The following is a 23104-nucleotide window of genomic DNA, read 5'->3' on the forward strand; positions in this document are numbered from 1 at the left end:
GATATATTATATACCAGCAAGTGAAGAGATCATATGGACTTAAAAGTGTGTAAAATGGTCAGTAGGCATGGCTGTTGTTCGCTTCCGCCAATTTTCCTTGACTACCATATGAATAATTTGCACCAAACTTGGCGCAATCGGCCGATTAGTTATCTACAAGTATATACTAGATATTGAATATTACCAAAAGGTAGGCTTTGCTGGCCCCACTGTCAGATTTTGATACCAGCCTCTATGGATCCTTCAGATTAAGTGTAAAACTTAATATCTCTGACGTATTTTTAAATTGAGTAAGCGAAATTATAATTTGATTTCACAAAAGTTTACTTTGTTGAAGGAGGTAATATAATGGACTAAATTCGCTTGATTTCGCTTTAGTGGGTTCCCAGATGAATACATTAAAATAACATAAGCGAGACATTATACTCTTCTTTCAATTTTTTTAAAGTCACAGATGTGCTTCCCTAATGTGAAAGTAAAAGCATAAATATGCTAAATAATTTGTTTCAATTTCCGTTTTCGACAGAAAATGAAATGTTATGAACTGATTTGGAATTTATCATTTCACTTTTAATAATTCAGAATATGCCGCACCGAGATCGCAACAACCTAAATTTAACAAACGCATACAAATGTAGTTGGTTATGAGCAACAAGGTCAATTTGCATTTTCCACTTTTCAGAAAAAGCGCATTGCATTGTTTCGTATCAACTTTTATTGATATTATCTAGAGGCGCACAAAGCAGCGGAAAGATAGGGGGAGAAAGTTTTGGCAGTGATTCAATAAAAGTTGCCGTCAACACCGAATGTTGCAGCAGAGAACAACGACCGGAATCAAAACATTTCACATGATTTTACGAAAAAACTTCCCAAAAGTGCAAAAACAAATATTCAGCATAAAAAATTTCAAGCGGAAATACCGATTTTTTTAGGTAAAATACTTTCGACATGCGGGTCGATAAATTTGAAAGTCAATGAAGCGTTTTTCTAAACCTATGCAAAGTGTAATGTGGATGGTGTGTAGTGGGAGGCTTGCAAAGGTGTTACCAAAAGGGTTCGGAGCCGCAATAAATGGCCGGCAATTCTTCGGCAGATGTTCGACTACCTCAAATGAAACTTGCTCACATTGGCACACTTAACATTTGGCACGTCTTACGGTGGCCATTTCTTTCAACTTGCCTCGCCCACTTGTTTATTCGCTTTGGCACTTACTCACACTCACACACACACAAACACACAAACGATTTGCGCCGCAACGTCTGCTGGCTGTCACTTTCAGGCGAAAGCTTTGAGTTAGAAGGCACTAGAAGTCACTCAGCCTCTGTGGCTGCAGCAGAGAATACAATAAGGTTAGAGACAAAAATTGCTTGGCAGAGGAAAGAGTGGAGAAATAAAATCTGCAAAATGCCAAATCTGAAAAATATTCAGAAATAATAAATGGAAAAATGGGAGGAAAATGTGAATTTAAATGAGAAAAAATGTCTTACGACAGTGGTACGTGGAAGGAGCGGCAGATTGAGTGGGTGGCGCCGCATCGGGTATGTGCATGGGAAAGGCTGTCGCTGCTGTAGGCTGCAAGCCTTAAAGCCGGCTGCCGTTAATGATGTGAATCTAAGTGGCTTTTTATGCCGTGTCGGCCCAACTTTTTCTTGCCACTTTGCTTGGCGAGCGCATAAAAATACATTTGTTCTGCTGTCAAACGTCGCAACGACAAGCCGAAAATAATATATTGGCATAAATTAAATAACTAGAAATAAGACTTAATGTGGAATGCTGGCACATAATGCTGGATAGAAAATATTCACGAGGCCAATTAAATTGCAGCTTTTATTTAGGGATATAGGAGTGCGTGAAGTGAATAGGGATAAAGGCACTCAATTATGAGTAAAACTTTATCGAAAAGCAATCAAAATGTTCCTGTTATGAAAAGGCCTTATTACGATTTTTACTAGGATCATCTTAAATGTTCTTAAATCCTGATAGGCTATCATTTGTGCTGCCTTTACAGCATTTGGTAAAAGTATTAAGAGAGATAACATTTAATATTTTTTTAATATAGCGCTACTTTTATAACGGCATACTCATTCTTACACTGTTATGGGAAGAGAAGTATAATCGGAATATGAATGCCATGATTACACTTTAAAAGTATCTATTAAAACTATTATTTAGCGACTTAAAGATACGTTAATCAGAATCTATAAAGAGTGGGCTGCAAAATTTGTATCCTTGTAAAGAAAACTTAGCGGACATTAAGGTTGTTGTACTGATTATTGCGATCTTCCAACTTTTTGATTTTCTGTTTTTGTTGTGTGATTGCTCTTCAAAGTCTCACATTCGACTTTTTCATTATCGCAAAGTCTTATTTCGGCGAATGTTATCTTGTAGACCCAGAGTAGACCCAATTCTAGTACATTACATTTTTTTTTTACAAAATGCTTTACTTTGATGGGATAGTGCTTTCTTAAAAAATAATGATATTCGTGAATGAAATGCCTTACAAATTTATTTGATTATGATTTATTCGATTAAAAATCTTAATAAGAATATATTTTGATATTTTCGTCTATGTCTTTTAAATATCCATAATTATTTACTACTCATGAACGGTTCTTTCGCCTTACGCATCGCCGGTATAAAACACATCAAAGCTGTGCTATCGATACCACTTTTTGTCTATTAAATTAATTTTTTTACAATTTTTTACAGTAAATTTAGGGTATAGCTTCAATGCACGTAGCCACTCTTGTTTAATGTCTTCAGTTGACTCAAAACGGTTTCCCCGGAGAGGTTGTTTGAGTTTGCTGAATGTGACAAAGTTAGAAGGCACGTCTATATTTCTGACCTGCTTTAACGCAGTTTTTTTCGATTTCGGCTCACCTGTGTCACTATATTCGGCCGCTTGATCTTCTATTTTCGGGTCGCAAGCAAAGATCTAAGACTCATCGTCAGTAATAAATCCTTGTAGTCGGAAAGCATTGTTTCACAAACGTTAAGGCTGTTTTTCGAATAAATGTGGTGTTTTGAAACCAATCATGCTTTCATATTTCTTAGGCTTTTACTCTTTTAAAATGATTTTCACTGCTTTTTCCGATATTTCAACGATTTCAGTAAGATTTCTGACTATATCGTCGATTCTCATGGCCGTCCTAGATGTGATTCGTCAATGCGTTCTCGACGCTCTTGTAATAATTTGTGCCAATCAAAACACTTGCTTGCAACAAACAATTATCATCGAAGGCCGTTTGCGACATTCCGAACATTTCGATATTCTCTGTTAAATAACTTCACTCATCGTAAAAATCGCCGAATGCTTACTTCGTTTTAGTGTATTTACAGTTAAATTTGAGTTTCTGCATATTTAAATATGCAACAATAGATAATGTTTAATGTTGAATAGAACACAATTTTCGACACAAATCATACACATGTGTGTTTGAAAATCACTTGAACTCAGAGGATTATATGGTAAAACATGACAAGCATTAATCCACCAGCGGATTACACATTAAATCGCCAAATGCAAGAGGAAGTACAAATATTGTTGGAGGAAGGGGTCGGTACATGCGTGTAGAAATGTGTAACTATGTAGTGCACATTGATTGCCTTTTGTAATTGTGATTCTACTTTTACAGTGTATTTAACTATTTATTCGTTGAGGATTATTTTGTCATGATTTTTTGATATTATTATTACGTGAGCGAGATTGTTCATTAAACATTCAAGCAGACACAATAATGCGAATTTCACACAAAATTTCGACCAAATACAGCTCTCAGAGACTCCTCAAAAATATTCAAAAACTGTGACAATTTAACGATCGGCTGCTTCCCAGCTTAAGCAGTGAGACAATTAATATGTACGAAAGGGCGTTTTCGTATTTTGAATTTTATCTCTGGCTCTACCTATCAGAGAGCGCGGTCATCTTGCGACAATCCCCCTAAATTTCATAAATTTTTCACTATGTAACCACATATGTCTGCTGGTTCCATTGTATACTTTTGGTATAACAATATTAAGCATGTAGACGAGTATGTATACCGCTATTCATTGTCAGTGGCACAAGCAAATATTACATAATCAATTATTCCCGTTAAATGATAGATTCATCGCGCATTTGAAATAGTTGTTATTGTTGTTCGTGCGTAAATAAATAAATCATTTTAGTAAATAAATTGCCATAAGCATTGTTGGATTAAAATACACAGAGTCGGTATTTATCCGATATCGATACGATTGTTTTGGAGACTATTTATGCGTTATACAGAAAAAACATTTGAACGGTAAAAATAGGCCACGAGGAATGAAACGTTTTTGTGTGGATTTAAGTGAATATTGACTACTATTTCGAATTTAAATATTTGCCTTATTTAAATGAATGTATTTAGTGTAAACACTTGCGGTAAATTAAAATTACAAAATCGGAAATTATTCTACTTCTAAGTAAATATTTTAATCTATCTAGGTAATTAATTGTTTAACGAATATAAGATAAGATACAGCATATAGAGCAAACAATATTTGCAATTTTCACTTAGTTTGGATATACATTGCTCAAATGAATATAATTAATTAATTTTTTTTCTTTCCAGAACTCTGTTTTATGTGTGAAAAATGTAGTGAATTGACCAGTTCAAGAGATGTTATTCTTAAAGGCGCCAAACTTTAATTTGCAAAGACAACTTTTATACTCAATTAAGCCTCAATGATTTCCAGTAAGTATTATATTATTACTAAATAAGCACGTTTACCTTAGTCAAAACTTATTTAATATGTTATGTACGAGTATAACTATATAATGCTATGCAATTCTCGCTTAGGTTAGGTTAAGTTAATCTGGTAGGCCAATAAGTCACGCATAGACCACTTTTGGTTCTTTGAAATATCAGATGTAGTTCAGTTGCTAGGTCCATGAGAAGTAGTCCTAACTTGCTTAGGATGCCTGCGATTGGCGCGCATTTTAACATACTCCCTATCGATAGCACCTCTAGTGTATCATACTGTGGTGACCCCAGATGTTTACATACTAGTCTTGCCAGCGCGGGACAAGTGCACAAAAAATGCTCTATTGTTTCCCTGGTCCCCTGCTCTAGACATTTCCAGCAATTTTCTCCGCATGCCAGTCGTATCCGGCGGGCGCAACTAGACAGTATTCCAATCATGTTCTTAAAGTCTCTTCTATCGAGTTCCGGTAGGAGTTTTGTGTACTCCCGATGGTTTTTGGATGTTAGCCATACAACATTTTTGGCAATCTCGTCAATTCTCTTTCTCTCGATATCTTTGTGGCCTGGCACACTGGGAGTGAAGTTGCTTTCTTCTGGCAACACTTTCCACGTCTACGTAGATGTTGACTCTGGAGTTGTCTGCAGGTGCATTAGAGGCCAGCCCGCGGCTTTCGCAGCTGTCTTGCCTCAAATTGTAAAGTTATTTTTTGTCGACCATTGTTATCTTACTCTCGATACATACAAGTAAATAGTTTTATCCATTTTAAAAATCAAAACACGTAAAAGCTTTGTAAGAGTTTTAGAGATCAGGCTTTACTTTATGGAGAAGTATATCAAATAACGAGTCAAGTCAAGATAGTATATGGGTACATAAACCGGGGTAAGAGATACTGAATTCGGTTTGCTTGGTACAGTTCCCAACTCTCTTTCTCTACTCAATATATTTTGATAAGATCAATCAAAATGTGAATATTCCAATTTTATCGCTTCGAAACCAGGCAACTACAAATTTGTTGAAAAGATATCAGTCTGTTGGACTTCCCCTCCTTAATTAGTTTACTATTTCGGATACAGACTTGTCCTTCACCTTTACATACCAAAGGAATTTTTCGTCTTGCAACCAAATGCGAACATGCTGTCTTCTTAGGGTATCCTTGGTGGGACTAGTTTTTGCAACACATAACTCCTGAATGGTGTTAAGTGAGGGGAGTTTTTGTCTACTACTTACATTTACTTAGGTCGTACCTCTCCTTTTAATACCGTCTACCAAGCCAAACAGCTAAGAGTACTAAACAAAGTAGCTGTTTGGATGTTGACGGTTCCTTGTTTAAGTTTTGGTAACTTCAGCACGCTTCGTGAGTGAAAAACTGTTGGAGCATAGCCTCAAAAACTCAAGTTGCCTTAATAAAGCTTAGTTTGCTTAAGATAGTTAATTATTTTTTTGTTAAACATTTAATTAAAGTTATATAAGAGTAATTTAATCGAAACCACAATCAATTTATAAAATAGTTTAAGTTTTACTAACTTGAAACTTCAAACGACTTTTGACAATGCTGTTGCGCAGATTAAGCCGTAAACTTGTTATTTCAGATAATCTCTGCTTTCCAAAGACGTTGCCTAACACCTAATAGCCGCCTAGCCATCTGACAAGCGAAATCCGGCTTATAATCTGCTGAAATCACGCCAAATTCCTTTTGATGTGCGCTTTAATTCGCTACAGACGCCGCAAACTTAACGGTTAAACAGTGCGTATGAGTAATTTTCGCCAATGGGGAGGCAACTTGGCAAAGTGCAATTTTCCTTAGAGCTAAGTGTGCATTAAAAATTCAAAATTTAATTAAAATTTGCCAACCGCCACATAGAAAAGTAAACAAAGCGAAGCTGCCACATAAGCACATACACCTAAAGGTTTGTGTGTGTGTGTGGGGGGATGTGCGCGCATTAAATATGTGAAAGTAATAATGCATACGGTAAAATTAAAAACAAAGCGCTGCGTAACGGAACATATGCACGTACACGTAATTCGGCAATGGTTGGGATACCTCGATACCGTTATAAAGCCAAACAAAAATCCGCCGCATGAGCCCGCTTATTACACCGTGCAACACGTAGCAAGATTTCGACAATTTCATCTGCGATCAAGCTAGGAGTCTTTGTTTTTGCCGTGTATAAAATACAAAGTAACTAACTTATATGACTTTAGTGGCTGAATGCGAATTGGGTGCCGTAAAATGCAGACTTCAGTTGTGGGAGGTGTCTGCAGTCAACGGTGGCACCTGCCGCACACTCGATGGGAAACCACGGTGATAAAAGCATGTGGTGCGCACAGTCAGCATGCCACAAGCTGTCAAACGGTGCACACACATATACATTGGCATGCGCGCATCTACAAATTCAAGAAACAGCAATGCTGGATACTAAGAAGCTGCGGCCATAGAAATAGCTGACATCCTGCTGTGTTCCTGGCAGCCGCAGTAGAAATGTGAAATAACATAAATGTATATAGTATATATATATATATATATGGGTGTGTGTATAAGAAATTGTGCCATTTGGCCATGTTGCAAGCAGTGGCGGCAAAAATTGAGACAATGTTGCTTCTGTCGCCTTCGGTGTGTGCCTTTCAGTGGCAGCAGTGAAAAAGTAGCTGCGACGCGCCAAGCTTCTTGCCAGATAGTCGGCCCATATTCGCCCAATTTTTTAACATTTCCTCTTTACTTCACTCCTTCTTTAAAATTCCGTATATTTCTTCAAATTTCCAACTTGTTTCTTACACAACCGGGCATCGCCTGCCGCGTCGCAACTCAATAATGCAATTTACTACGCTTTGGTAGACATCGCCCGAATTGTTCTTGCTGCGGCACAGTAGCATAAAACCGAAAAATATGCGCAGAAAATTACAAGAATTATTATTAAAAGTTTTTCGAATTTAAAAATTTCGTACAAACCTATTTTTTGAATCATTTTTGAATCACATTTTTGAAACTTAAATCTCAAGCATATCTCACTATCACGAAATTGCCTCTTTCCTAACAATAAAGGCCTTTTCGTCTGCTCACTATTGACCTAACTTTAAAGTGATTTCAAGCAATAACTGAGTTCCGTAAGAACTATTAACCCTGCACAGGGTGTAAAAGTTTTCCATGGAGTTTGTAACGTCCAGCTGAAAATGTCTGAGATCCTATAAAATGTATAAATAATTGATATATAAATAATTGATGTATATATGCAAACAAGTTCCTCAGATCGGACTACTATAATATACAGCTTCCACACAACAAAAACGATCGGAATCAATATAAAGTTCCTTTTATATCATATGAAGGTTACTATATCTTTGGTAAATCCCAAATTCTAGGTTTTCTTCATTTTTCTTTCAGAAATCTGAGTTTTCTCCCACAGTTGGTGGAGTCTGCTGTCATGCCTAGCAAATGCGTCCGATTCGAGTGGCGCTGTCATTGCTAGTAATAACAACAAATATTTTTCTTATAAAATCTACTAAACGGATTTATTATTTTGTTTTTCCTTTCTTTCGTTTTTATTTTTTACGACAACCTTCTTATTTCGTCCTGCTACATTACACGCCGGCTGCCATCTCGCTAAACGATTTTTCATTTAACGTCAATAGCAGCGAAAAAGAAAGAGACGAAATGTAGACACGGCACTTACGGTAACAAAGGAAACAAGCGGAAATGTGATTGGCGAAATACTCAGTATTGAAGAAACATATGTGCCTGTTCTTAAATGTATAATAGGAATGGTTGTGAGCATGAAGGTGAGTGTGAGGGTTAGCTGCATGTCGACGGCCTCATCTTCAGACAGGCTAGTTTTGACTATTTAAAATTTAATAAAAGCAAGTGGCGGAAATGTGAACTTGAAATTAAATTAAAGAAAACAAAGGAACTGTGCACATACATAAATAACAAATCGGGCGCTTTAGTAGTCTTATTACTTTTTAAAAATGTAAACTTTAAAATTGTAAAAGTTATTGTTTGTAGTACAAGTTCCTAGAAAGTTTGGAATTCTGCAAATTAGCAAGAAAAAAAAGATAAAATACATTTTCGGCTTCGAAAGCTTCATTAGTGCATTTCTTTCAGCATAAAAATATACAATATTAAAAAATGTATTTTCATTTTTTTCAGTTTGTATGTTTGCTGCATATGATGGTAGTCCGATATCGGCCATTCCACAGCTCATTACGCGAATCGTTTATATATGGGATATACTGCCTTTTGGGTGTTACGAACTGAATATACCTCATTCAGAATAAAAACGCAATTCCTGAATGAAGTTAAGTGTATCGAGCTTCTTAGTGACTTCAAGCTTCTTCAAATGGCTTATAACGGTTTGATGACTACTATAGCGGTCTCTTTCGACCAGTTCAGCAATTTTATCGCAATTTTCGACGACTGGCCTTGCGGAGCGTGGCGCATCTTCGACCACCTCTACACCAGAACGAAAAAGTTGAAACCATCGTTGTGCGGTGGAAATGGAAACTGTATCGGGTCCATAAACTGCACAAATTTTATTGGCGGCTTGAGATCCATTTTTGCCTTTATCATAGTAGTACTGTAAAATATGCCGTATTTTCTCTTTATTTTGTTTCATGTTTGCGACGCTATAACTCACGAACGACTTAAAAGAAACGAAAATCAATCAAATACGTGTTAGCGCGTGAAATGAGCATGACCCGATGCGACGAATAAAACTAGAACTCCGCGCTTTCAGCGCCAAATAGCGAAAAATACCGCAAGACTTTTTTGACAACCCATTATATATGTAATATAACTTATTTAAAAGGATCATATTGGGTATAAGTGCTCAGTAAGTAACATAAGAGATAAAGCACTTGGCCAAAGCTTCGTTCTTCACCTTTGAGGGGTTATATACAGTTAGAAGGGAGAAAAAAATGAATTTTCCGAAATTTTTTTCTGAGAAAACTTTTAAATTCATTGATCCAAAAATTTGTACTTTGCATTTTAAGACTTAGTATTAGTGAAAATATTTATTTGAAAAGGAACTACAGCTGATCTCTGGGAGCTCCTCAAGTTAATGATTTTCGGATTTCTGTATTCATATCGCTTGGTGTGTGAAATACAGGGTAGGCCATTTAAAGTTGACCCATCTGGCAACGCTGTAACTTTTAACAGCGCTGACAAATCGGCTAATGTCATACCGCGTTAGAAGCGTCATTCGAAGACAATTTATACCAGTACACTCCAAAAGAACGCGCTGAAATTGTTCAGCTTTATATTCAAAATAACTTTTCAATTGTGTTAACTCAACGTGCGTTTCGCAAAAAAAATAAAGTGAAGTGCTCCAGTTAAGAACACAATTAAGTCTTTATACGCAAAATTTGTGAACACCGGTAATCTCAGTAATGCCAGTCATGCATCCAGACAACGCACAAGACGTTCTGATGAAAATATCGAAGCTGTACGAGCCAGTATTGAGGAGACTCCATCGACATCGAGTTATCGCCGCTCTCAGGAATTAGACATCTCTCGCACCACTCTCCGACGCATAATTCATAAAGATTTGAAGATGTTTCCATATAAAATTCAAATGGCACAAAAACTAAACCCAGCTGATTATCCGCGACGCCTTAATTTTGGCAAATGGGCCATCGGGCGATTGATATCGAAAAATGGTGATGTTGACTGGGCCACCGAGATCACCAGATTTGACGCCACCAGACTTTTATTTGTGGGGTTATTTGGAAATCCAAGGTATACGCTAATAAGCCAAAGACCTTAGCTCAACTGAAAGCCAACATTCGACGTGAAACAGCCGCCATATCATCCGAAACATTGGCCAAAGTCATGGAAAATGTCGAAAAAAAGAGTGCATTTAGCTGTCAAAGCTAAAGGTGCCCATTAACGCGATCTAATTTTTAAATATTAGCTGAAACAAATCCCCTTTGACCAAATAAATTATTTTTGAAATGAACAAAAAACATTGTTTTCTTTTGTTCTTTTTTTTTTAGAAACAAATGGATCAACTTTAAATGGCCTACCCTGTATTAGAATAAACATGTGAAAACATGTGAAATTCGCTTTAGTTGCCAACGATTGGGAATACAATGGTTGAAATTGTATTATGTCTTCATTTATTCCTCTAGGTCTAGTGTAGAATATATTAGTGCTAAACATGGCTTCTATGGTCTTGATACTATGTAGTTTTTATAAAAATCGTCTAAGTAAGAGGGGTTTCCTAATTAACTTTTTAAGATCACGAAATATGAAAAACACCTGGTAGTAAAAAAAAACGCTACTCTGATGATTCAACTCGCCACCAATAGCTGAATAGCAAATAATATATTATTTTAGACTGTTAATATTGAAGCAATAAGGCCTCCAGAATTTAGAGGCCACAACAAAACAAAATGAAGATATCATCTGAATGTCAAGTGCAACGATTGATCACATAAATACATAATATGTTATACTGATTTTCCATGGGATAGTCAAAAGGAATAAAGTATATAGCAATAAGTATGAGAAGTCTGTTTGGCGGCAAAACGAATGCCAATACACATATGAGGAAGGAGCCATATAAGTACTTTCAGATAGAATAGAAAATCGAATGAAGGAAAAAAATTAAAAAATATTTTCAGACATTTGATTCTTATGAAATGAATTATTGTGTGCTTGTCGCTGTCTGGTAAAGCGTTTCACGCTACGCTGCACATTGCTTCTGCAGCGGATATTTTTGGCGGAAAATACAATGCGGGTGGCAGCTCTTTACTTTTGCTCAACCACACCATAAATACCATAAATGTGTTGTCTGCAGAACAGTCTGCTGGCTTTCATTTTACGCTTCTTTTTTCGGTGTTCACGCTTCATTGCAGCGCGTTATGTTGAGAATTATTATTTGCTGTCACTAAAAATTAAATTTTGATTTGTGAGCGCGCTCAAAGGAGAATGTACTATCAAACGCAGAAAGTTAAAATCAAGAGATAAGGCGCGCGCATGTGAAATCACACCACAAATGCACTTGAAAATAAAAACCAAAAATAAATGAAATAAAATATTCGACATATGCAGTCAAAGGACTTAGCTTAATTGCACAACTTATAGTTGCAGGGATATTGATTAATCATACGCCATGTTGTACTGGCACGGGGCGCTACGCCCCGCACACTGACAGCCTTCAACGCGAGCGCTTGGCATAAAGAAACGCGTTCTAAGCGCTTTCTATCGACGTTTGCCTGTGTGTCACTCTGCTCTCATCTTTCCTCCACTACACTGTCATATGTTTGAGACTGAGAAGACAGAGCGCCTGATTTCTAAGTTTCGGATGCGGAAGCACACGCTCATGTGCACATACTTATCCTTTGTTGCAGGGTTAACAAGTTGCAAACACTCAGTCGATGGCACAAAAGTTTCAACACAAAAGCGGATAAAAGACAGCTAAGTCAAAGGCGCTGAAAACAATAAGCACGGCAATAAAAGCAAAAAGAAAACCCGCTTGAAGAAGAAGCAGAAGAAAATGTGAAGTATTGATAGTCAAGAAGCTGAAATCAATCGTTGGAAAAGTGTATTTTATGGCAAACTTAATAGTTTTTAGTTGAAAGTTAAGCAAACTACACCGTCAGATAAAGGATATTGGATATGAAAGGCAAGGAAGCAAGTATTATTAAACAAGGACCTACAATATTGGCAGCTTTATAACTCTGACACAAGCGCACGTAATATTTATTAGAGGAAGTGGCTGTTTAAAGCATTGAATTACACTCAAATTGAATTTTTCATGGATGATAGCAGACTTACAAACTTATACCGCCTTAAAGAAAAACTAAATTTTTACTAAAATTTGGTTTAATAAGTGATAACACTGTACCTTCATCAGCTACCTGTTAGACCAAGCCATTTCATGATTATTACAAATTTTCAAAAATCGTATGAGCAGCTTTTCAAATATAAATCCACTTCCATGACAGCAGACTTAAGTTGAAGAAATGCAGATCTAGTTTCATTAATGTCTGCTATTTAAAATTAAATTATATTTCTCTTTCAAACTGTCCTCGGCTCAACCTTCCGAAATTCTTGATCCACCCCTGTTGTAATTGTAAATAAAATGAAAAAATTTTAATTATTCTCCAATATTTATTTTGTCGCCTTCAAAGTAATCCACACTAAATATAACACACTTATGCCAACGATTTTTCCTGTCCTCGAAACACTTTTCAAAAGCACTTTTTGTGATGGCCTTCCGCTCCTTCGGTGAACCTCTTCGATCGATTCCACGGCAATTCAATATGGGCAACAAGAAAAATTTCACGGAGCCAAATCTGGTGAATCGATGGTCAATCGTGAATCGATGCGATAATGTCTTGTCGTCGTGTAAAATTCACAATTTCGGCCGTTTTCGACGGACGTTTTAACGAAAACACTTCTATACGGCCAAATAGAACTCCTTTTTGGCCGTCGGTCTCTCCGGAACAGATTCATGATGAACTAAACCACATTGAGTGTCTACTTGATTTTTGGGTGGCTTTAGAAGTTTTTTTCTTTTGGTTTAAGCTCCTTTTTTCCCTCCTTTTTTCCCTCCATTCAACTCATGTTTTATCAGCAGTTATAGTGTTCTCCATGAATGTGGGATCGAAATTCGCGGTTGATCGTGGTCCAAAAAGACATGTTTACGTTACTCTTTTTGAAAATAATTCAGCTTTATCAAGACGAGTCGAGTAAGAACGTGTTTCATACTGAAATATCCACCAAAATCATTCGAACGGCCCCTCTAGAGATATTGATATCTCTTGCCATCTCTCTAACGTCTGCCTGACGATTTTTAAGCACCTCATTCCTCAATTTTTATACTTTCGCAACAACTTTGCTAAGGAGAGTATTATAGTTTTGTTCACATAACGGTTGTTTGTAAGTCCTAAAACTAAAAGAGTAAGATATAGGGTTATATATACCAAAGTAATCATGGTGACGAGTAGAGTTGAAATGCGGATGTCTGTCTGTCCGTCCGTCTGTCCGTCCGTCCTTCCGTGCAAGCTGTAACTTGAGGAAAAATTTAGATATCATGATGAAATTTGGTACACGTATTTCTTGGCTCCATAAGAAGGTTAAGTTCGAAGATGGGCAAAATCGGCCCACTGCCACGCCCACAAAATGGCGGAAACCGAAAACCTATAAAGTGTCATAACTAAGCCATTAATAAAGATATTAAAGTGAAATTTGGCACCAAGGATCGCGTTAGGGAGGGGCATATTTGGACGTAATTTTTTGGAAAAGTGGGCGTAGCCCGCCCCCTACTAAGTTTTGGGTACATATCTCGGAAACTACTATAGCTATGCCAACCAAACTCTATAGAGTCGTTTCCTTCAGGCATTTCCATATACAGTTCAAAAATCGGATAAAAACCACGCCCACCTCCCATACAAAGGTTTTGTTGAAAAATCACTAATAGTGCGTTAACCGACTAACTAACAACGTCAGAAACACAAAATTTTACGGAAGTAATGGCAGAAAGAAGCTGCACTCAGGCTTTTAATAAAAATTGAAAATGGGCGTGGCGTCGCCCACTTATGGACAAAAACCCACGCCTTCTTCCAATATAACGCGATTTTGAATTCCATCTGATGACTTCTCTGTACAATATATACAATGATGATAGCGGAATAAAACTTTACACAAATACGGTATTTGAGCTGAGGTAGCCCTTGTGGAAAAATTGTCGTAATCGGACTATAACTTTTCAAGGTCTCTGATATCGTACACGAAGAACTCAGTGCCTAACCTAACCTAACCTAATTTTCACCGAAAATATCGGTAAATCTCTCAGAATTTAATTCTAATTATTTTTACAGCAAAATAAAAAAATATGTAAATGACGGATAATGAAATCTCGATTATAACTTTATTGTGCGAGAGTATAAAATGTTCGGTGACACCCGAACTTAGTCCTTCCTTACTTGTTTTAAATATTATTTACCCAGGAAGTTAAATTATACTTCCGTTTTTTTCTCCCAATTTATATAAGAAAATACTCTGGCTGTCATGATTAAATATTGAAGTCATGCTAACGTGGTGATTAAGAATGCTTTAATCTTTTTTCACATTTAAAATTATCTGTTGCTAACTCATTCAGTCATTTGAGCTGATTGCAGTGAATTTTATGCTGAAACTCGCATAATCGGAGAATGGCTTGCAGACTTTTTTGTATAGGCACTAGATGTCACATTATTAAATTTTACTAAGCTGTGCCATTATCCCATATTCCTATAAATCTTGGAGCTGAGAATCCTCTAAGATCCATCTGTTCTATTATTATATTTTCAAGGCTCTACACTTCTTCAAAGTCCATTAGAAGGCTGTATAGTTAAGCAATTGTGATTTTCGATCCTTGGAATATCAAAAATCCTGCCATATCGCCTGTTTATGAGTTTTGTCTGAAGTTTTCTGCTGAGAGTTCTATAAATATATTAAATTTTAATATTTGTTTAAAAATATTTCTAATCACTATTTAAATAATATGTGAATAAATAAAATATTCTAGAAATTAAATATTTGAATGAAACACTAATCATGACACAGGAATACATTAATATTCCAGTATTTTCTCGAATGAATTCGGAATTGAATATAGGCTTATATGCTTGTGAACAAAAGAGCAAATCCTTGTGCCCATTCTCCAGTGCGAAAGCTTGCTTATGATGGAAAAATATGTGTGCATATACATACCTACATACATATTTATGTGCCATAATTTGTATTCTTGGAATAACATGGAATTTCACAAAAACTGTGCCATTAAATCGAGAGAATCGACACAAATTCTTGACACAGTTTTTAGATCCATTTACATTATATGCAAGATTTTACATAAAATAACAGTATGTAGATGTTATTTGAAAGCTTTATTAAATAAACAGTACGCACTAGATATTGCCATTTACCATGGGCGTTTCATTCAGGATTTAACCGAAACAAGTTCGCATTCGCGGCGACTGTTTTAGTCGGAAAAAAGTGCTTGTAGATATAAAGTTGAAATCCAGCACAAAGCTTTTACAGATTTTTCTAAAAATATTCACGTGCGCTATTTTAATTTGTATGTATTTTCAATCCGTTTTGCTTACACTCACAACACCACAAAACCGTTATTGTTTTGCTTTGGATTTTCTCCTCTGCTCTCAGTCATGAATACTTTTTTATTATGCTAAAAAATATGACTAACCTCATTTTTGTATGTGTAACTGAAAAGCTTTGTGCTTTTAGTTTTTTTCGTGTTGTTGTTTTATAAAAAAATAGCTGCGTTTAGTGCCGCCAAAAATGTTGATGTATTCAAGCGTAAACTTGAAGATTAGAAAATGTGTTTTGTTATTTACGATGGCGTAACTCGCGTTATGCGAATATTGGCACTTTTTAATTTTTGTCACTCAGTGAGCACATGCTCAAGAGCTTTAAGCTTTAAGAATACTTCCAATTTGACACTGTCAGAATAATTCGATAATATGTTTCGCAGATGCAGGCGCTTTAAAAATTTTTTTCACATTACAAGATTAAAAAATAAATAAAATTTGTGTTAATTTTTGTACTTTGATGATGACTTCAGAAAGTTTCTATATATAAATTCTAAGAACGAACTTTTTTTACCCATTTAACTGGTTTGGTAATGCTGTCGTATTAATTTTGTGGAAGTAAATTGTATACTTCCGTGTCCACGCGATAATGTTTCAAGTATTAACGAATGCAAATTGTTCAAGTTGTTTCAAAGAAGACGAGGTAGAACTTTCTTAGCAACTCCTTCATTGCTGTTCCCTCTTTACGAGATTAAAAAAGAATCTAGTTAGACTCGCCAGGTGTGTTTTAGCATCAGAAAGGGCATATCATTTGCTATTTGCGTGTAATCTTTATATCACGGAGCAGCCGAAAAACATAACCTAACCCATCTTTCAAAAAGAATTTACTCTACTGCACCTCGCAATTGTTAGTTATGATCTTTACCTCCCGATAGGGAATACAAATATGCTTCTGTGTCAAAACTCACTAAGAAAGGAATATTGTATTGCAAAGAATTTGAAAATATTGGATGTGAGGTTGTAAAAACCACTCGATAACAAATTCTGAAGCATATTTCTCTCTATTTATATCATAGATGTGGCCTGAGGTTGCCAATGTTCTGGATTCCTGTCCATTGTCGAATGTTGTGAAGCCACGAAAGTTGTTTACAGCCAATATCCCGTTTTTCTTCAATTTTTCCTTGGATAATTAATTATAGGAGCTCATACTTAGGATGCCTCAGAACATGTCCTAGGTAGGCTGCTTTTATTTGCTTTATAGTCTTTAACAACTCTCTATTGGGGATTTTTAGGATTCTTCTAATAAGTCATAGCTCGAAGGACTCTAGCTTGTTCATATCTGTGATTTTTAGAGTCCACGTTTCCATCGCATAGAGAAGCACTGACGAAACAAAACTTTTTAAAGAACGTATTTTGGTTGTGATATTGAGGTCATGACTAGTAGTATTTGAGGTAAGTTGTTCACACAAATTCGATTCGACATTTTATTTCTTCAGAAAAATACCAATTTTCGTTGATCTGTCAACCAAAGTACTGGAAATTTTTAACTCTTTCGATGAGCGTATTGTTAATCCTGAGGTGTGTGTCATTGTATATGTTTTTCCTACTAACAATTATGTACTACGTCTTATTTATGTTAATGCGTAGGCCATATCGTCACTACAAAAGTTAACTCAGTTTACTAGTTCTTGTAATCCCATCAAGCGGCTATAAGTGTAGTGTCATCTGCAGAGCGTAAATTATTGACGAAAATACCATTCACTTTCAAACTTTGATCAATACTGGCTACCGATTCGTGAAATATTACTTCCGAATATACATTAAATAATAAGAATGCTGTCACCATCCTATCTTACACCTCGTGAAATAGATATTTCTTCGGTTATATCAACATTGATGCTCACATGAGCAGTTTGTTGTCAATACAGATTTCTTATGCAACGAATCTCGTTGTCATCAATTCCCATAGAATGAAGAATTTATACAGAACAATGGCTCGCGTGTTTCAAAATGTTCTCATTGACTCTTCACATTCCCTTTATTTATTTATTTCTGGTGTGAATGACTTTAAGAAATATCTTGAGAGCATGTGACACTAGACTAATTAGTCTGCATTCTTTTTCTAAGGTAGTGGTATAAATGTGGATAACCAATCTTTGGATATTGGCCATTGCCATAAACGTGCTTTTTAAAGCTTTACTAAGAGCACCATATGTTTGTCACTCATTAGCTTTAAAAATTCAGCTGAAACCTCATAAGGACCTGTTGCTTTGTAATTTTTCATTGATTGTACTATCAATATTTTATTTCGCCTATTTCTATTTCGCCCATTTCGTAATACATATAATTGCCAGAAGAACATAAAGGTTTTGGTTCAATATCTATTACTTTCATCCGCAAAAAACGTTTTCAATATATTTCTTCCATATATGTACTTCTCTTTTCATTTATCTCACATACTCCCTCACTGTTTTCATTTATGAGGATTGAGGGCAGAGGAATGCTTTGTGCTATTTTTAAAGAGCAAAACAGATTATAAAACACTCAAATCAAACTGAATGTATAGCCTTCACAAAAATTTCCCGGAGAATTTTTTCACAACACTTTGTAAAAATTAAAGCACAAATTTCATTATGAAATATAATGAGTTGACTCAACTTCCTGTTTAAGGGTTTCTTATTTTGTGGGTCCACTTTTTGGTCTCCTAACCACTGCAGCGTCTTTCAAGCGGAAGTGGCTGCCATTTAGGTAACATCAGATCTACTGCTCCAGAGCAGAACCTCCTTCAGGGGGGTAACTCTGCACTCCGGTAATAACATGACAGCGATACTAGACTTGAGCTCGCTGACTCTACGTACAAAACTACACGATTAGAGTGGTTTACGAGCCTGGTCATAGCGGTATTGCAAGAAACTTCAGACTTAAAAATTATGGAATGGATACAGGTAGGATATTCGTAGGCTTCTTGTGCTTCAGTATTGGATTGTTGTTCCTCAGACCAGCTCAGCAAGTGTTGATCAATTGCAGTCGCAATGACCTTCTGACTCAAGGTAAATCGTAAGAAATTTCACTATCTGTAGGAGTTATAACTCTACACAGTCGAATCACGGTTCATGCGATAAGATTGAACATATTATCAGCTGTTTAGAGAAATATATCTTATCCTAAACTTCCTTCTCGAATATCCCGCTTTTGCCAGATCGAGCTAAAACAATTCGGTTCTCATACTATTATAGATGCCAGTCAAATAACGGAAATATAATATATATAAAGCACCAAAGCCAATTAGTGTTAGATTCAAAGCGCTTTGCCGAAAGATAATATTCAATTACAGGAGTTTTTCATCTCGCTTCACAAACAAATCATACTGTAAGTGTGATTCCTTAACCAAGTTTAGGGATCAGCCATCTATCATTATTTAATTTTTGAAATTGGTGCCATAATTAAAATAAAATAAAATTTCAAACCACCTCGGAGTAGAACTCAATGGTTAAAGACTCCGCCAATAAACTTTACGTAAAACAGTTGAATACCTAAGATGTCAAATATTATACAATATAACGTTGGCCTTGTTCCATGTATCTTCCATAAAAACATTAACAGTTAGCATTTCACACTAACAACCCTCAATACAATAGCAGCAATATCAAGTCCAGTCATTCGTGAGTAATTTACTCCAACCCAAGCGGCAATTATTATTATTTTTTTAATTTAATTTCAACAAATTGAAACTAAACTATTTAACTGACCACTTTTGAAGCTTTTAATCCAATTAAAACAATTAGCCGAATTCTGAATATTGGACTGTGTGATTCCCGAAACGTATACAATCAGCAAAACATATTTAATAAATAAACTAAATCCTATTTAGAGCACCACAAAGCGCAGCGGTTAACATTTAGCTTCACAACGAAACTCGATCGCCATGGTGACGAGCAGTAGTGGGATAAGCGGAAGCATGGAAATGCGATTACTGCGGAACAAATGAATAAATGTGGTGATTGTGTAAGCAGTCACTAGTGACGGATGTTGCCCGCACACTGTTCTCCCCTCCCAGAACTCAGCCACGCTGTTTACTTATGGCACATGTGGCCAAATGCGATAAGCGACGATCGGGTTCGGCAGTGTTGCCCAAGCGCACATTTTTTCAGAGCTTTGCGGTGGCAAATCCGAAATCCTTTTGATTATGAGCTACATTTTTTGTCTAAACTAAATCAGTATTTATCCGTTTGCTGCGCAGCGGGTTCATTCTGATTTTTGTTGTTTTTCGGCTTACAGCAACTGCTTTCCAACTGATTTGCTCTATTCCCTTTTATTGTTGCTCTTTCGTGCAGCTTGATTTTTTCTGCTCACCTTCCCTTTCAAGCCGATTCTCATAAGCTAGAAAATCGCGAGATAAAAGCATTAAAACAGTTAAAAAACTTTGCAACAACTTTTGCTTTAAATCAACGCTGTGCCGCATTGTAATGACGAGCGCACAGAGCGGTGCATTATTGGAGTGGAGGGGGGGAAGTAGCGAACCAACTCTCACTACCGGCCTGCATAAGTAACTACAGTTATATTTTATGCATGCAACAAACGAACTACAGCCATTGCCGTTTGTTGCAACAACACATGCAGCGGCCACATGTGCTGCGGTTTTTTAACTCTTAAATCTGCCTTCCCCCTCCCACATGGCGATTCTGTTTTGCCGTCCAGTGGCTGGATTAAAGCGTTGGAAACGACTGTTTGCTGCAGTAAAAGTCGAAACAGGAAGCCACAACAAGTTGCAAATATATGGACAAGGGCGCAGTGCGGTGGTGCAAGTTGACGGTCGTAGTACTTTCAGATGTTTCTATTTGCTTTTTATGCCCAGTAAACAAGTAACTATCTTCGACTGGTTAATCAACTTGCTATGTGAGCAAGCCACTCTTTGAGAGTTCATCGAGTAAAAGAGATTGGAATGACGGACACTTCAGTTATAGTGTAACAGCAGGTTATTCAACAAGTTCGGTTCCGTCAATAGATGTACTTTATGTGGACGGATCTTCAGAAATTCTATAAAAATCTGGACCAAATGTTATATTTTGGAATTGTTTTGGATGGGAACATATGCAGGCTGGAAAAACGATCTAAGCAAAATTGAGAAGGTTTACTATACAATTAACAGACTAGACTTTGGAAATACTGTTAAGTAGTTCTTCTACTACACAAACATACAAAAACAAAACTTTTTTTGTTGCTCTGGATATCTTAGCAAATTCTTATGATTTCAAGTATCCCGATTACAACCTTTTTTAAAAAAAAAAAGCATAAATTTGCAAAATCTCATCGGTTCTTTATTTGAAACGTTAGATTGGTTCATGACATTTACTTTTTGAAGATAATTTCATTTAAATGTTGACCGCGGCTGCGTCTTAGGTGGTCCATTCGGAAAGTCCAATTTTGGGCAACTTTTTCGAGCATTTCGGCCGGAATAGCCCGAATTTCTTCGGAAATGTTGTCTTCCAAAGCTGGAATAGTTGCTGGCTTATTTCTGTAGACTTTAGACTTGACGTAGCCCCACAAAAAATAGTCTAAAGGCGTTAAATCGCATGATCTTGGTGGCCAACTTACGGGTCCATTTCTTGAGATGAATTGTTGTCCGAAGTTTTCCCTCAAAATGGCCATAGAATCGCGAGCTGTGTGGCATGTAGCGCCATCTTGTTGAAACCACATGTCAACCAAGTTCAGTTCTTCCATTTTTGGCAACAAAAAGTTTGTTAGCATCGAACGATAGCGATTTCACCGTAACGTTGGTCCAACAGCATCTTTGAAAAAATACGGTCCAATGATTCCACCAGCGTACAAACCACACCAAACAGTGCATTTTTCGGGATGCATGGGCAGTTCTTGAACGGCTTCTGGTTGCTCTTCACCCCAAATGCGGCAATTTTGCTTATTTACGTAGCCATTCAACCAGAAATGAGCCTCATCGCTGAACAAAATTAAAGCGCGAAACACATTTCGAACCGAACACTGCTTTTTGGTAAAAAAATTCAATGATTTGCAAGCGTTGCTCGTTAGTAAGTCTATTCATGATGAAATGTCAAAGCATACTGAGCATCTTTCTCTTTGACACCATGTCTGAAATCCCACGTGATCTGTCAAATAATAATGCATGAAAATCCTAACCTCAAAAAAATCACCCGTTAGTAAGGGACAGGTAGCGAGGTCCAACTAGGATCGAAAAGTGATAGAAGAAAGGTTGGCAAATTCCACCTTAAAATGGAATCGTCGACTGGAAAATTATTAAGGAGAAGCTCCTCATAGGCGTTTTATTGAAATATGACTTATATTTCTTTCTGTTTACTTCGATACATTCTTATTTTCCAAAAGAAAGCTGACATTACAAAGATTTTAGTGATTTCGTTTAATTTTTTCTGATTCTTTTAAAGTAAAATGAAAATAAACATTTAAAAATAAAAAGGAAAGGGCCATGAACTGTGGCTACAAATATATCCAAAGTCGATCATATGCCTATGGCAATATAATTACTGTAGACTTATGCTATTTTTCACTAACTCTCTTCTCTTTGCTATTGGAATGTTATGAGCTTGATCATGATATGACCAAATATTTTATATTCTACAAACTGTTTAGAATCCCGCTGATGCAACTTCTTCTTTTTTTCGTCACATATTCTTGCTATGAAAGCTGGATTTTCGTAGTTTGATTGAGTTCTCCTCCTCTTCCACCTTCTTCGAAGCAGCGTTATCACCGGTTTATTGATAATATTAAATTCAAGTTCTGACTTCATATCTCAATAAAATCTTCATTCTATTTCGATTTCAAAAGGCTTTGAGATCCGACTAAAAGAGTTTTCTGACGTCATAGAGGACTTTGCTCTCCGCTTAAGTTATCAACAATAGAACTTATTCTATAACAGTCAAACTTACACTTCAAAAAGTAGTTTTGAATCAACAGTAGAATTTCTTTAATACCTTTGGATCCTGAGGAACTGAGAATTAGAGAGAGCTCTACGCTCTCCAGGTGTTACTACGTTCTCTCACTTCACGGGAAGTAATTTTTCCAACAGACTCAACAAAATAGTCTTATCACGCAACTTGTGCTTTTTGGTTCACTGGGTTGCCTCGCCAACATACCGTGCCACAAATTTATGCATTCATATATTTATATTTATGTACATTTGCGGGAATAAATAAAAGTATCTGATTGTTTATAACTGCAGCCACAGGCAAATGAAGTCCTTGCATGTGAAATACTTTCACACTTTACCCCCTGCAAGCGCAGCAACAACAGCAACACCTATGCCACAGCCATATTATCCATTCCCCCATAGCCTCCCAGCGCCGCAAAGCTGTGCGGT

General features: G+C 36.5%; 2 protein-coding genes across 3 annotated transcripts in view; one reads left to right on the forward strand and one right to left on the reverse strand.

Annotated features, from left to right (window-relative positions):
* The window catches only part of LOC105222012 (Krueppel-like factor 10), a 373089-nt gene that overhangs the window by 324442 nt on the left and 25543 nt on the right, over positions 1–23104 (reverse strand). The gene's annotated exons all lie outside the window — the stretch shown is intronic.
* The window catches only part of LOC105227153 (uncharacterized), a 150053-nt gene that overhangs the window by 105398 nt on the left and 21551 nt on the right, over positions 1–23104 (forward strand). For both annotated transcript variants that reach the window (XM_049457572.1, XM_049457579.1), the window contains exon 3: positions 4593–4715. The gene's annotated coding sequence lies outside the window, so the exon portion shown is untranslated. The remainder of the gene's footprint in view (positions 1–4592; positions 4716–23104) is intronic.

The sequence above is a fragment of the Bactrocera dorsalis genome, chromosome 1, assembly GCF_023373825.1.
Source record: "Bactrocera dorsalis isolate Fly_Bdor chromosome 1, ASM2337382v1, whole genome shotgun sequence".
NCBI lineage: Eukaryota > Metazoa > Arthropoda > Insecta > Diptera > Tephritidae > Bactrocera > Bactrocera dorsalis.